Source organism: Rhinolophus sinicus, linkage group LG09 (genome assembly GCF_036562045.2).
Source record: "Rhinolophus sinicus isolate RSC01 linkage group LG09, ASM3656204v1, whole genome shotgun sequence".
NCBI classification, from domain to species: Eukaryota; Metazoa; Chordata; class Mammalia; order Chiroptera; family Rhinolophidae; genus Rhinolophus; species Rhinolophus sinicus.
The window spans coordinates 62,608,681-62,621,862 of record NC_133758.1 but is presented as its reverse complement, the minus strand read 5'-3'; positions in this window follow the sequence as shown (position 1 = coordinate 62,621,862).

The following is a 13,182-nucleotide window of genomic DNA, read 5'->3' as shown; positions in this document are numbered from 1 at the left end:
CACTTAATTGATAATCACTGCATATAGGTGAGAACATTATTGATTCGTAGAACCCATCAAAGACCTACTGAATTAGAATCCATAGGAGTTATTTTGAATGTCTGGAATTTTCAATTGGGTGATTTTCATGAGCATGGAGCTTGAGAACCACTGACGTAATCCACAAATAATGTTTGATTATTCTCATTTTATTCATTTATATTCAAAATTGGTGGATCAGGTTTTCTGAAGATTAAATGATTTAAATTCTTGCATTTCGACTCATCACTTCATCACCATATTTATTATTGGCCAGGGGCTATCACTGAATGAATGTCATAGGCATGATGTACCACCAGTTCCCAGCCAAAGCCATCCCTAGAGCTCCCATCATATTGCCATATCTGTTATCTGATTTAGAGTTCTCTGTTTACTTTGAATCGTTCCCCCATTTATAGGCAAGTACCAAGTCCACTGCAACATTTCCACTCCCTTCTTTCCATTATTATTGTCACTAGTCTAATTCAAATCCTCAATCTTCCCCTCTAAACAATTAATAACCTTGTCACAATGGTACCTGTCTCCATCTCTTTTCCAATAATGACATTTGCCAGATTAGTTTTCCCAAAGGCCTACTTCAGTCATGTTTCTCCATTTCTCATAAGCTTTGGATAGCTCATTCCAACAAGTGCGCTTAACCAACTAAATTAAGACTAAAACCACTGACCTGGTATCCAGGCCCTTTTCTGTCTCACACCAACCTAAATTTGTAGCCTTGATTTTCTTGTTTTCCCTCTTGTAGTCTCACTGAATTCACCCTTGCCTGCTTATGTGCCTTTGCTTATACTATTAGAATAACAAGAATTTATCTCCTTATTTCTACTAGTCAAAATGTCAGCCATCATTTTTTATCTCCTTCAAAAGACTCCTTCACCTGTAAGGCCTTTATTATTTCCTCTTATTTCATCTTCTCTTGCAATCCTCTGTACAGCCTCTGCTTTTTGTACCTCTCTTAGGAGATTTTCACATTTATTCTCATAAACATTATTTCTATAATTGCCCTATCGTCTGTAATAACTGAATCGCATGTCTGCTACATAAATTTCTCTGAATAAATTTTTTTTTTTTAAATAATATTTCTAGGTTCTCCTTTGCCAGCATATCTGGGAATTTCTGAAACATGTGATGAGTTTATCTTGCTCCAATAATGTAAGAGGTTTTATGGACATAAACAGTATATAACACACCCATCAAACATTAGGGCACACTGCGCAAAGTGGCCCAGCCTTTGAAATGTATTCATCACACTTATTTACAAAACCATGAAATACCTGTAGCCTTGAAATTCAAGCAACAGCATTCTTTGGGACTCCACTGCAAAACTGGCTTTGGTTCTCCCTGAAGTCTGGAGAGGACACACATCCGGGTGTGTTGCTCACTCATTGCTGGAAGTAGCCTCAAGATTCAGCACCCAGAAGGACAGAGAACCTTGTTAGATCCAACCTAGAGAGGAGAGGAGCTTGTCTATGATGTTTGGCACGGCCACAGTCTGGAAACCTGGCTGGCTTTTGACTTCATACCTGACATCAGCGAAGCCTTGTGTGATTTCTTCGTTATTCCTTCTTTTTTTTTTTTTTTCAATCGTTTTTTTCCGATGCCATTGACAAAGCCCATTTATTTTCTCTCTAGTGAGCCATGCATGTTCAGAGATCCTGAAAGTTTTTCTACTATCCCACTACCAGTCTGATTTTTGAGGACTTATCCCTACTGTCCATCACTCAGTGGAAGGCCTTACTTCTAGATTGTCAGCTTTGTGGAGCCAGAGACCATCTTTTACTGAGGCTCATATCCAGTCCAGTGCAGAGCAGAGTGTGGGGATATATTTGCTGTCAATAAATATAAAAGAAAATCCTAAACAAAATCTCGAAGAGTGAATGTTGATGTGAAGATAAAATGGAATAATATGTGTAAAGTGCTGCACCCAAGAGGGGGCAACAAGTAAATGATAAATGCTATCTAAAACCAGACAGTGTTGCCCCTCACCTACCCCTCACAGCAAGCACACTGATCCAAGCATGTGGCTCTCTTTCTGGGGCTTAAATGACAGCTAGCCCTTTGATGCCTTTGGTTTGTTTCACATCCTAAGGATCTCAAATGACTTTAGAGTTACACACTCGCTGGCAGGTTTTTGGCCGGTGGGAAGGCAAGACAGTTTTGTAGGTGAACATAGTAATTAGGACACAGCTATGAACAGCAAGTTGATGTTACGTACAGCTTTTGCTCTGCTAGAGATGCAGTGGCCTGGGTGCCATTAGACAATACTTTGCAGAGCTGAATGCCATTAGATAATACTTTAAAAAGAAGTTACCTGAGGAAGCCAAATAGTTTCTATTCACTATTGTCAGATATGCTGTTGGATAAATCTTTCAAGAAATGCTTACTCCTTTCCAAGAAGTAAGTCCTGTAAGTGCTAGTGTCAAGTATACTGGCTCTTTTTTATGTAGTTTTGATTTTAACTAATTCTGAGGGAATGTTATTTACCCTTAAAGACTTTTGTTTCTACATAAGTTTAGAAAATTAGGTAGCTGCTGCCAGAAGAATTTTGAACATCAATGCCCAAAAATTTTCATGGGTAAGTATTCAGAATTCATGATTTGAATACTTATTTCTTAATCAAAACATGTAGACAACATATGCATTTCTTCAATGACTTTAGAAATAGAATATTAACAACAAAATTCTTAAAAAATAGAATGATATCAAAGCACACTACAATATCATGGGTCCAATTACTTTCAGGGAATGTAACACTCACATCTGAAAAGAAACACACAAATCAGAACTGACTCTGAGTGGTGAGCACACAATGTGATATATAGATGATGTATTACAGAATTGTACACTTGAAACCTATGTAATTTTACTAACCATTATTAACCCAATATACTTTAACTAAAAAAAGAGAAACACAAAAGAAAAACTCCAAATTTATTGGTGTTGTATTTAGCCTTATAACTTTACATAATTTTCAATACATTTTTGTAAATGATCTGCATTAACTACAAATTACAGATTCAGTTGGTTCAGTCTCCCTTTGTTGCAATGACATCACCCTCATCTGACCTAAAACAAAAAAGATAGCATAGCCTGGTTGTAAAGACTATGACCTCTGGACGTGATTTGCTGCCATTCAACTCCCAGTCTTGACCTTACTATTCATAGGAGCCCCTCAAGTTACACAATGTCTCGATACTTCCTTTTCATCAACCATGAAATAAGGAGCATGAGGATGATAATACCTAACCCATAAGGTTCTTATATGAGAAATGTTAAGTTGGAACAATTATTAAATTACATGAGGGACACTTAACCATTGAAGGCTTTCTAGAGAAACCTCCCTATGGAGACAATGTAGGAAGCAAATCTTGAAGGAGAAATAAATAGTTGAGGGAGAGGGTGATCCAAGTACCAAAGCAGCAGTACTTGGGAAATAGCTAGAAATAAAGGATGTGAGCTGATGAGTACTGAGACCATGTGTGGAAGAAGATGGCCCAGCAAGGTCTTAAAAGACTCTTATCAGTGATATGAAGGACTTTTAATTGTTTCTGAAGACAATGAAGTCATTGTAGTGCTCACAGCAGAGTGAGTACACACTGCCACAGCAACAGGTCTCATTTATAATGCATGACCGTGAACCTCATGGGAAGCCTTAGCTCTCCCTGACTATCAGACCCTGCTCCTGAGTACACGTACTCTCCCACCTACTGGAGTACTATTTTGTCTTTTCTCCTCCCCGTAAACATCCAACTCCTTCTCCATGCTCACTCTCCACTGACAACTTTGCTTTCTACTTTAAGAGGGAAATTGAAGCAATGAGGAGAGAACTTCTGTCTACCCGTAAGTTCCTCTGCATCTGCTCATCTACACAATTTGTACCCTTATTCTTCCTTCCCCTTCTGTTTCCTTGGATGGACTGTCCATGCGTCTTGCTTAGACTATCCTCTCCCTTTGTGCACTAGCTACTGTCCTCTGTCACTCACTCAAAGACATTTCTCCGGTCTTTTCTTCTGTCTCTCTGCATCACCAATCTTTTCCTCTCAGACTATTCCAGACATAAAACTGGCTGTTGTTTCTCTACACCTTAAAGAAAATGTTCTCTTAACCCCACTTCACACTCCATGTGCTACCATTTTTCTCGCCTTTCTTAAAAAAAAAAAAAAAAAAAAAAAAACTCCTTGAAAGAGTTGTCTCTTGTCTCCAATTTCTCTCCTCCAACTCTTTTTTAAATCCAGTTCAGTTAGACTGTTACCCCAACCACTCCTTTGAAACTTCTTTTATCAAAGTGACCAATGACTTCCACTTTGTTAAATCCAATCAATGGTCTTCTCTCATTCTCATCTTAGGTGACCTATAATCAGAATTTGACTCAGTTGATGACTCTCCTTCTTGAAACATTAGCTTTGCTTGTCTTCCAGAATGCACTCTGACTGGTTTCCCTCATTCCTCTTCAGTCCCTTCTTCCCCATTTCCTTTGTAGGTTCTTATCTTCTGACATCTTTATGTTTTGAGTGCTCAGACCTTTGCTCTTCTCTTCGTGTCATTGTACTCATGATTATCTCACTTTTGTGCCAATTACTCCAAAACTTATATCTTCAGCTCAGACGTCTCCTCTGAATACTAGGTACAGATGATCACATATATACAACTATCTACTTGATATCTTTTTAGTTATTCAATGACATTTCAAATACTCATCATGCCCCAAAGTGAACTCATGAGCTAATCTCAAACCTGATCCTTCCTTAGACCTCTCCATCTTAATAGAAGACAGCCTCATTCCTCAGTTACTTAGGCCAAAATGTTTAATCATCTTTAATACCTCTCTTCTTTCATGTCCTACATAAAAAACATCAGCAGATCCCTTTGATTCTCATTTTAAAAGAATTCTCAGAATCCAACCTCTTGGTACCCTGTCCTTCCTCTCACTCCTTTCCCATTCCTAGCTTTACCTTTTTGTTAAGCACTTACCACCATCTCACAGAGCATATAACATACTCATTTTGTGTACTGACTTTCTCCCCAAATAGTCCTAATTTGTTTGGGTCTCTCCTCATAACCAGAGGTGTTCTTTGCTTCTTTTATTACACTTCATTGCTCAAGTGGCTCATCTCCATTGAGAACCACCTTGTGCAGTGTAGATGTTCACTAGATGTTTGCCGAATGTCTGTGCAGTGAATGTGTGCTTTCCATTTTCTTCCTCATGCCCTTCCCAAGGATGCCCAGCATTGCACTGACCTTTGCATGTGGCTTCAATGCACAAGTCAGTGAATTTAGGAAAAAGTCCATTTTTCTTAACATTCTTTCTCTGATTTACAGCGCATAATTGGGTCAAGTTTAGATGACTTTTCTCTAAATTCATTTCTTTCCATTTGCCCATGATGGAGCATATCTAGTCTTTTCCTTACCATCCATGTCCCTTTATGGTGTGGCCATCACTGGCTTGGCAGGATTTGCAAGCTTAATGTCATTTTCAGACCTTAGACTAAAAGATAACAATTTCAGCTCCAGAGAATGTAATCATTTACATTGTTGTATTTAGAATATCTTCTGTATTTCCTTACCATTTCTTTTTTCCAAATAAAAGAGTTCCCTGTACATAATAAAATATGTCTCTCTATATTTACTAAAGTTTTAAATATACCAGGGTGCCATAAAAATGTATACACATTTTAAGAGGTGTTATCTATGCTCAAGCAGTAGTTCACCATAATCAGAAGTGTCTGCACGCTGATGGTAACGATTTTGAGGACCTTTTGTAATTGCAGAAGTCAAACGTGACTTGTATTCATATTTCGCTATTTGTATATATTGAGTATTACAATTAATGCAGTTATTTTCTTTCTTAAAATGTGTATACATTTTTTGGCACACTCTGTATATCTTAAGTTTAGGCGTTGGTGTTCTATATGCTTTGTTACTATTATAAATAAGACTGTTTCCTCCCTACTACATTGTCCATTGGTAAAGGAGTTGGAGAGAAATATGTAGACTGACCAGCAGCCTCTAAGACGGCAACCATTAGAAGAACCATTGAGTCAGTAGAGTGGTTTTGTTGTAGTCAGTGAACAAAGTGGCTGTTGTGGTAAGAACTAGCTACTCTTCAATATAGACAGATATAGCTTCACAAAAAAACCGGGAGTGGAGGTAGCCTGAGGCTATTTCTTTTCCTCAAAAAATCCCAGACAAAATAATTGACCATCTTATTACCTATCTCACTTATGCTACTGTTTTTTGTGGGGTTTTTCCACATTATTCTATTAGATTTTTTATGTAGACAACCATTCTACTGAGAGTAATGATACATTTTTCTTCTCATTTTGAATACTTATAATTTTATTTGAGTTTGTTGTCAAATCAAAGTGTAGTGAATAAACATCTTTTCTCCCCTGACTTTGATGGTAACATCTTACTATTTTATCACTTATTTTTAACTTGGTATGGGTTTGAGATATATATTCTTTAGTATGCTACAGATGTATTCTTATATTCCTAACTGACAATTTACCAAAAAAAAAAAAGTTAAATTTAACCAAGAGCCTTTTCAGTATCAATTAAGATAAACATAGGACTTTTCTCTATTGATTGAGTAATATGATTAATTAAATTAATCAAATTCTCATTATTAAATTCCCTGGCCTTCTTCGATAAATCTTACCTGATTTGGGGAATTGTTCTTTAATAAATTGCTAGATTTGGATTTAAAAAAAATAAATAAACTTAATATCTGTGTCCATAAGTGAAATTACCTTGTTTTCATTTATTGTGCATGTTACATTTTTCAAGCATTTGTATCATGTCTCTGCTAGTATAAAAAATGTGCTGTGATGTGGCTTTTTTCTCAAATTTTGTGCTCTTACACAATTAATAAAGCATCAGAATAATTTTTCCCTTGAACATTTAAAAGAACTTACCTATGGCTCTACCTAATATGGGTAAACAAAGTACTTTTTGAGAGCAGAAGGGAAAATTGAGTAGTTAAGAAAATGTAAAACTTGTATTTATGTGACCGGTCTCATAGGATTTCTACTTCTTCTCGCATGATATTTGTGCTTATATGTTGTGATTTTTAACCTCACTAATAAGCAATGAATTGAAAATTACAGCAAAAGGCACATCTACAAAATTAAGAGAATGTTCACCTGATGATGCCTTTTGTCAATGAAAGTTGTATAAAAGGTATACTGACATCAGTGCTGTGGCAGTGTTAATTTTTACAAATTTTCTGAAAATCTTTCTTTTGCAATTTCATAAAAAAAAAAAACACACAAAACTTAAAACAATCATATTCTATGACCAAATCATTATGTTTTTAGAATATATATCAAGGAAATTATTCACAAACAGCAAAGATTGATGCATGATTATTTCATCACAGTGTCATTACATTAATGACTAGAAACAACTTAAATGCTTAACATAGAAATAATAAAGTGAATTATGGATTACCCATATAACGCAATATTATGCTGATCTTAATGATGTTTATGAAGAATTTTCAATGGCACTAGGAAATGCAAAAAATATAATGTTAAGTATAAAAATTAAGACAAAAAATTGTGTATGCAATGTGATCTTAACTTTAAAAAAAATGCATGACAGAAAAGGAATTTGGAAAATTTTAAATAAAATGTTAATAATGTTACTTCCAGGTGGAAAAAGTAACTTTTTCTCAAAGTTTTAATATTTTTTCAAAGTTTTAAACACTAAAAATAATGAACAAGTATACTTTTAATTTTTAAAATTTTCTTGCTCTCTTCATGGGACATAATGTCTCCTGCCCTCCCATGCTGTGGACACCCTCCGGCACAAGCAATCAAGTTGGAGTTTGTCCAGTTGGTTTCATAGAAAGTGTACATTCTACTGCTGCCTTCTTGTGTCATAGGTCTCTTCCAACAATTCTTTTTGATTGATCTTATTGACTCCAGTCTCCAGTTCTCTTTATTCATTAGCCTTGCCCCAGGCTGTGCATGCACTCTCCCCTATCTCAGCCATCACCAACTAGATGTGAATCTTGTCCCTTCACTGGACCTCAGACAGCTCATCAGCAATGTGAACATGTTAACCCTAAGGTGTTCTCCTGCTACCTATAGTTTTCCCTGAGGGTCTCACATTGCTTCTCAAAACCACACCCTCCATTTACATGGACACAGCCTCCCAGTCTGTGATCTCTGCTTCCTTGGAGGAGACCATTATTCTACTGGTGCAAGCTTTATTCTTGGTGACTTCAGAGAGGAAAACTGAGATTTGTCATATTTCACATTAACAGAAAGGGGAACTTTCTGAAAATTAAAGCTGTGGAAAATGAAAAGAATGATTTGGAGGGAGGAGCTGGGAGGAGCAGGAGATGAGGTGATTTCTGTATGGAATGGGAAGATACAATTAACACATCCTAAGGTTCATTCGCCAAGTGGGTTCCCTCCCCTGCCTACCCCAGAGACTCCAAGGAGATCAGGTGAGGTGACCTATGAGGAAAGGGCTTTGTTAGTGTGTGTTTAATTATTATTGTTGCCAAGTGTGGAGGGAGGACAAAGCCTCAGGTGATCCTGTAGGGATGGAGGAGGTAGAGAGAGAGGATTCTTATATTCACGTGGAAGGTGTACCAACAGAAGGACAAGCTGGACAATGAGGTTCTGAGCAAAGAAGATTTGCAAAGGGGGTCCAGTGACCAGAAGCACAGATATTTATCAGGCTTTTTAAGGTCACAAAGAAAAACCCTATGTGAGGAGTGGAGAGAAACTAGAAAGACCAGAATCTAACCAAACAGGGGGATTTTCAGTGGTGAAACCAAGAACATCCTGGGCAGGTAGGATGGTTGGTCATCTACCCAAGACTCAAGCAGGAACAGTGCGTGCTACACAGACCATGAGACATGATTGAGGAACTTGAATATTTTTCTGTATCTACTGACTGAGATAATCTGGTCATCCTCTCCGCAGCCAATTTCCACTGACAATATATTAATATTAACATATGGATATACATTCACACACATATACATACATACATATATACATACATACATGCATGCATATATATGTATTACATTCCAGGGCAGCGGGGTGTAATAAGAGCTTGCACTCTAGAGCCAGACTTTTTTGGTTTATAGTTCAGTTGTGCCACTTCTATCACTGTTACCCTGGCAAGTTAATTAACCTCTCTGTTCTTTCATGTCTTCATCTGGAAATTGGAGAAAATAATTCTAGTCCTTAGAGTTGTTGTGAAATTTAAGTGAGATAACTGATATAAAGTACACTTAGAATAGTGCCTGGCATATAAACACTCAACAAATTTCAGCTATCATTATAATTGCTCTTGATTCCTTTTTTGTGCTCTCCCATTACCCTGGCTTCTGCTTCTAATGTCTGGCCTCTGCTTCTCCCCGTGTGTCTCTCAGCTTCTGCCCCCATTGTCTACAGGTCAAATTCCTACCCAGTTAATCATCACCATCTTTGTTCCACAGAACTTTGGCACCCAACCACCTCATAAGGTAACTGCTTAGTCCATAGATTGGGCACACTTTTGCCCAATGTTAGTAATAATTGCTAAAACTTATAAAGCATGCTAGCAAGAGAAGCAGGGTTGGGCAGTAGGAACTGGATGACCTCACATTTTGTACAATGAACCTGTATGTCATTACATTTGTAATTAATGGAAAGATTACTTTAAAAATAGTTTATTTTAAATATAGTGGGAGTAGACCATGACCCTGCCTATTATAAAAGCTCTGGGTTCCAGAGCTTCACAAGTAATGTCTTCTGTCCCTAGGAAAGACCAGTATTTCCAGATAGCAGAAGTGAGAACAGCCTCCTGGGGTTGAACTGCTGCTGGGTGCCCAGCTGGGGCCCACGAGAGCTGCTGTGAAACTCTTGCGCTCTCTTCCATTATGTCCCCCAACATCCAGCATTGGCGCCAACTATGTGTCTTTTGACCTCAAGAGGTAATTGGTTTCCCAACTAGAGGAGCTGTATTTGATTCTTCTTCACATTCAGAGTGCTCAGAATAGCGCCTGGCACACTGGAAGCACGTGACAGTGACACGTGCTTAGTATACAGCCAAATGTTAAAGTCTGGGGAGACATTTGTCAAGGTAAGCTTTCTAATCTTAAACTTATTCCTCCATTCATTGTTATTCATTCCAGTGTTACCGCTTGGTGCCCACTCCTGGATACAAAAGAGTTCTGCACTTGTTCTCAAAGAGTCTACTGTGTATATGCTTGGAAATCTAATTCAAATGGGAGAAGAGGGGAGACCAAAACCCAACTAACTGTCTTGTTATCCAGCTGGTCCTCAACACTCATGTCTAACTGTTGTAGGCTGTAGACTTGATAGCAAATCTAAAACGCTGAGACCTTGAAATAAATAAATAAATAAATAAATAAATAAATAAATAAATAAATAATAAAAGAAAAGAAAAGAAAATGAGTCTTCTAGACTTCATTAACTGAAACCTAGAGAAAATTAACCACTGCTAGAGAAAGGAGCTGGGACAAGTGTAAGACCCGCAGTGTCGGAAATGGAGTCTCCATTAGAGTTTCAGCTTAGAGATAACCCATTTCCCATCAGAATCCAGCAGGGGTTTACTGGTGCTATAATGTGATTGGCTAAGGCAAAGTTTTAGTGCCACCATTTAATTAGAGCAGAATCTGCTTAATAAATTAGGGTGATTGACACTCTCTATCCTAACTGCTTGTCCATTGAAACAACTGTGTTCAGAGCAACAAACGATTAATAAAAAGAAAAAGAAGTGTCACTGCACTTATCAAGACTTTCACACAAATATTTACACTGCATTGTACATTTTTTACTTCCATTATTCTAAGTGTTTTTATAGTTTTTCTGACATATACCAAACCAGGATTTTGCATTTTGCAAATAGGCAAATAGCAAATGGAATAAGAAATTCATGCAGACACTCTCTCCCAGATTTGCAAATGCAGAACACCCTGTCATGCAGGTTCCAGAAGTCATCATTGCATTTAGAAGTCCTCCTTGGTGTGACATTCAGGGATTTGCGGGACCTCTGCACACTAATTCTGACTTTTACAACTCTGTAATCAGCCTTATTCATAAGAACTGGCTTATAGAAAGCTCATTTCTTCTCTGGAAGGAGAAACATTGATTAATGATGACTCCAAGGGTGCCTTCTGCCCTGTAGAAACCCAGCAAATGGTGGCACTCTAGCCATTGGCTGGGGTTTCTGCCACAGTCCCAAATTCCTCCTCTTGCTTTCTGAGAACTCTGCCCTTGTTTAATATGCAAATGACACTATCTCCTTTGGGTCAGCACCTATTGTCCCTACCTCCCTCTCTCCTTCTCTCCATGGAATCTCCCAGTAACCTATCTGAAGTGGCAAACTTTCAGGAATGCCCCCTTTAGGAATCTTACAAAACATATAAGCTAGCATCATTCCTTTCTTCTTAGGAATAAATGAAAACTCTTTATAGAACTGGAAACATTTCCTTTCAAACACAAGCAATCAAGTACTCCCTAGGGTTGGACCAGAGAGATTCATTCCTCATCCTCCTGAGACCAAAATGGTGAAAGGCATGAGTGTCTCCCTTTCAAAGAGGTCCAAGAACCTTGCTCTGAGGGACACTCCCCCAGAATGTCTGCACATAACCAGGCAGACAGTAGCTCCAGCTCCTGTGTCGTTCTGCTTAATCTGGGACATCTGGCCACCCCATGTGGGAGCCATATTCTGTGTGCCCTCCAGTGTGAGCGGGAGGGCATGTCCTGTGTGTGGGAGATCTGGCTGCCATGAAAACAAAACCAATGAGAAGTGACTACAGTGATAAATCTCATTCATGCGCTGTGTTTGCTTTAGAAGGTAATTATAGGTAAATAGTCTTCAGTCTATATAAAATAATTTTCAAGATAGGCAAGCATTCAACCTAAACTTTTAGATGTTTCTTTCTTGCTTTATTATTCCTATTTAATCTAGCAGTTGTTAAGCCAGCAATTCTAGACAACCTGTTGTACTGACATACAATTACTGCAGCAATATTTTGGAGAGGCAAAACAAGTTTTCTTGAAGCCCTGGAGGAAATGGTGGGCTCTGGAAATCTTCACTCAGGGGCAACGTGGGGGTTGTCAACCTATTGTCTCAAGTGGTAGTTTTCAAAGATGGCTGGCCTGGGAGAGAGAAGACCTGGATTCTCTTACTTCTCCACATGGACTGTCTCTGAAATTTTAAGTAAGCTACCTAACTTCTTGATTTCCTTAACTATAAAATAAAATCACATAATTTTAGAAACTAGAAGGGACCTTATCGGGATGGGGGGTGAAGGTAACCTAGCTCAGTTTCTGCTTCATTTCACAGGTGGAAAAACTAATGCCTGCCTTATCTAACTCCCAAGCTGGCTGAGAAAGTCTGACCAAATTTAAACCCAAATTTCAGCACGCTTTGAAAAGTCTGAGGAAGTACAAACTGTTACACAATGAAAGAAATAATTATTATTACTCACAATTTGAAAGAGAAATTCCTTCAAGGTTCATCCAAGTGCACATAATTAAGTAATGTTATTTTTACTGTTGTTAATAATACCCATGTTTAGCTAGACATGGATATTTTCATTGCCCCTAAATTTCCAAAAGTTTGACAAAGTTATGATTTCTTTTCCTCTCTGCCCAGTAAATCTGTTACATGACTTCTCAAACCACCATGGAATTGCCTACGCAGTGCTCTAACCGGGTACAGAGGAGTTCTTCCAAAGCTTTCAAACCACTTAAGTCAGAGAACAACAATCACATACTTAAGTGAAAAACAGTTGCATCTATTTCTTTTATACGTTTATCTACAGTTTGGTCTTATAGACCTCCCGAAGCAAAACCCTCACCTCTCAACACAACTTTTTGCTTTGGGTTATAACTTAGCCTAGATTCCCCAAAAACTCAGGCAAGCAGTTTGTTTGACAGTGTTTTATTTGAGAATGTGATCCCAGGGAGCAAGAGTGAGGGCTCGGAGAGTGTGATGGAAGGAGGAAAAACCAAGTCAGGGATGCATGAGCAAGCTGGCCACCTCTAGAGGCTGGTGCTCAGTCTCAGGGGAACTTCTAAGGAGCCTTAGGAAATATGAATCCAAAGGAAAAGGGGCAGTTTATCTATTGAATCTCTGAACTTCAGAGTTGTATAGTCATGAGCACAG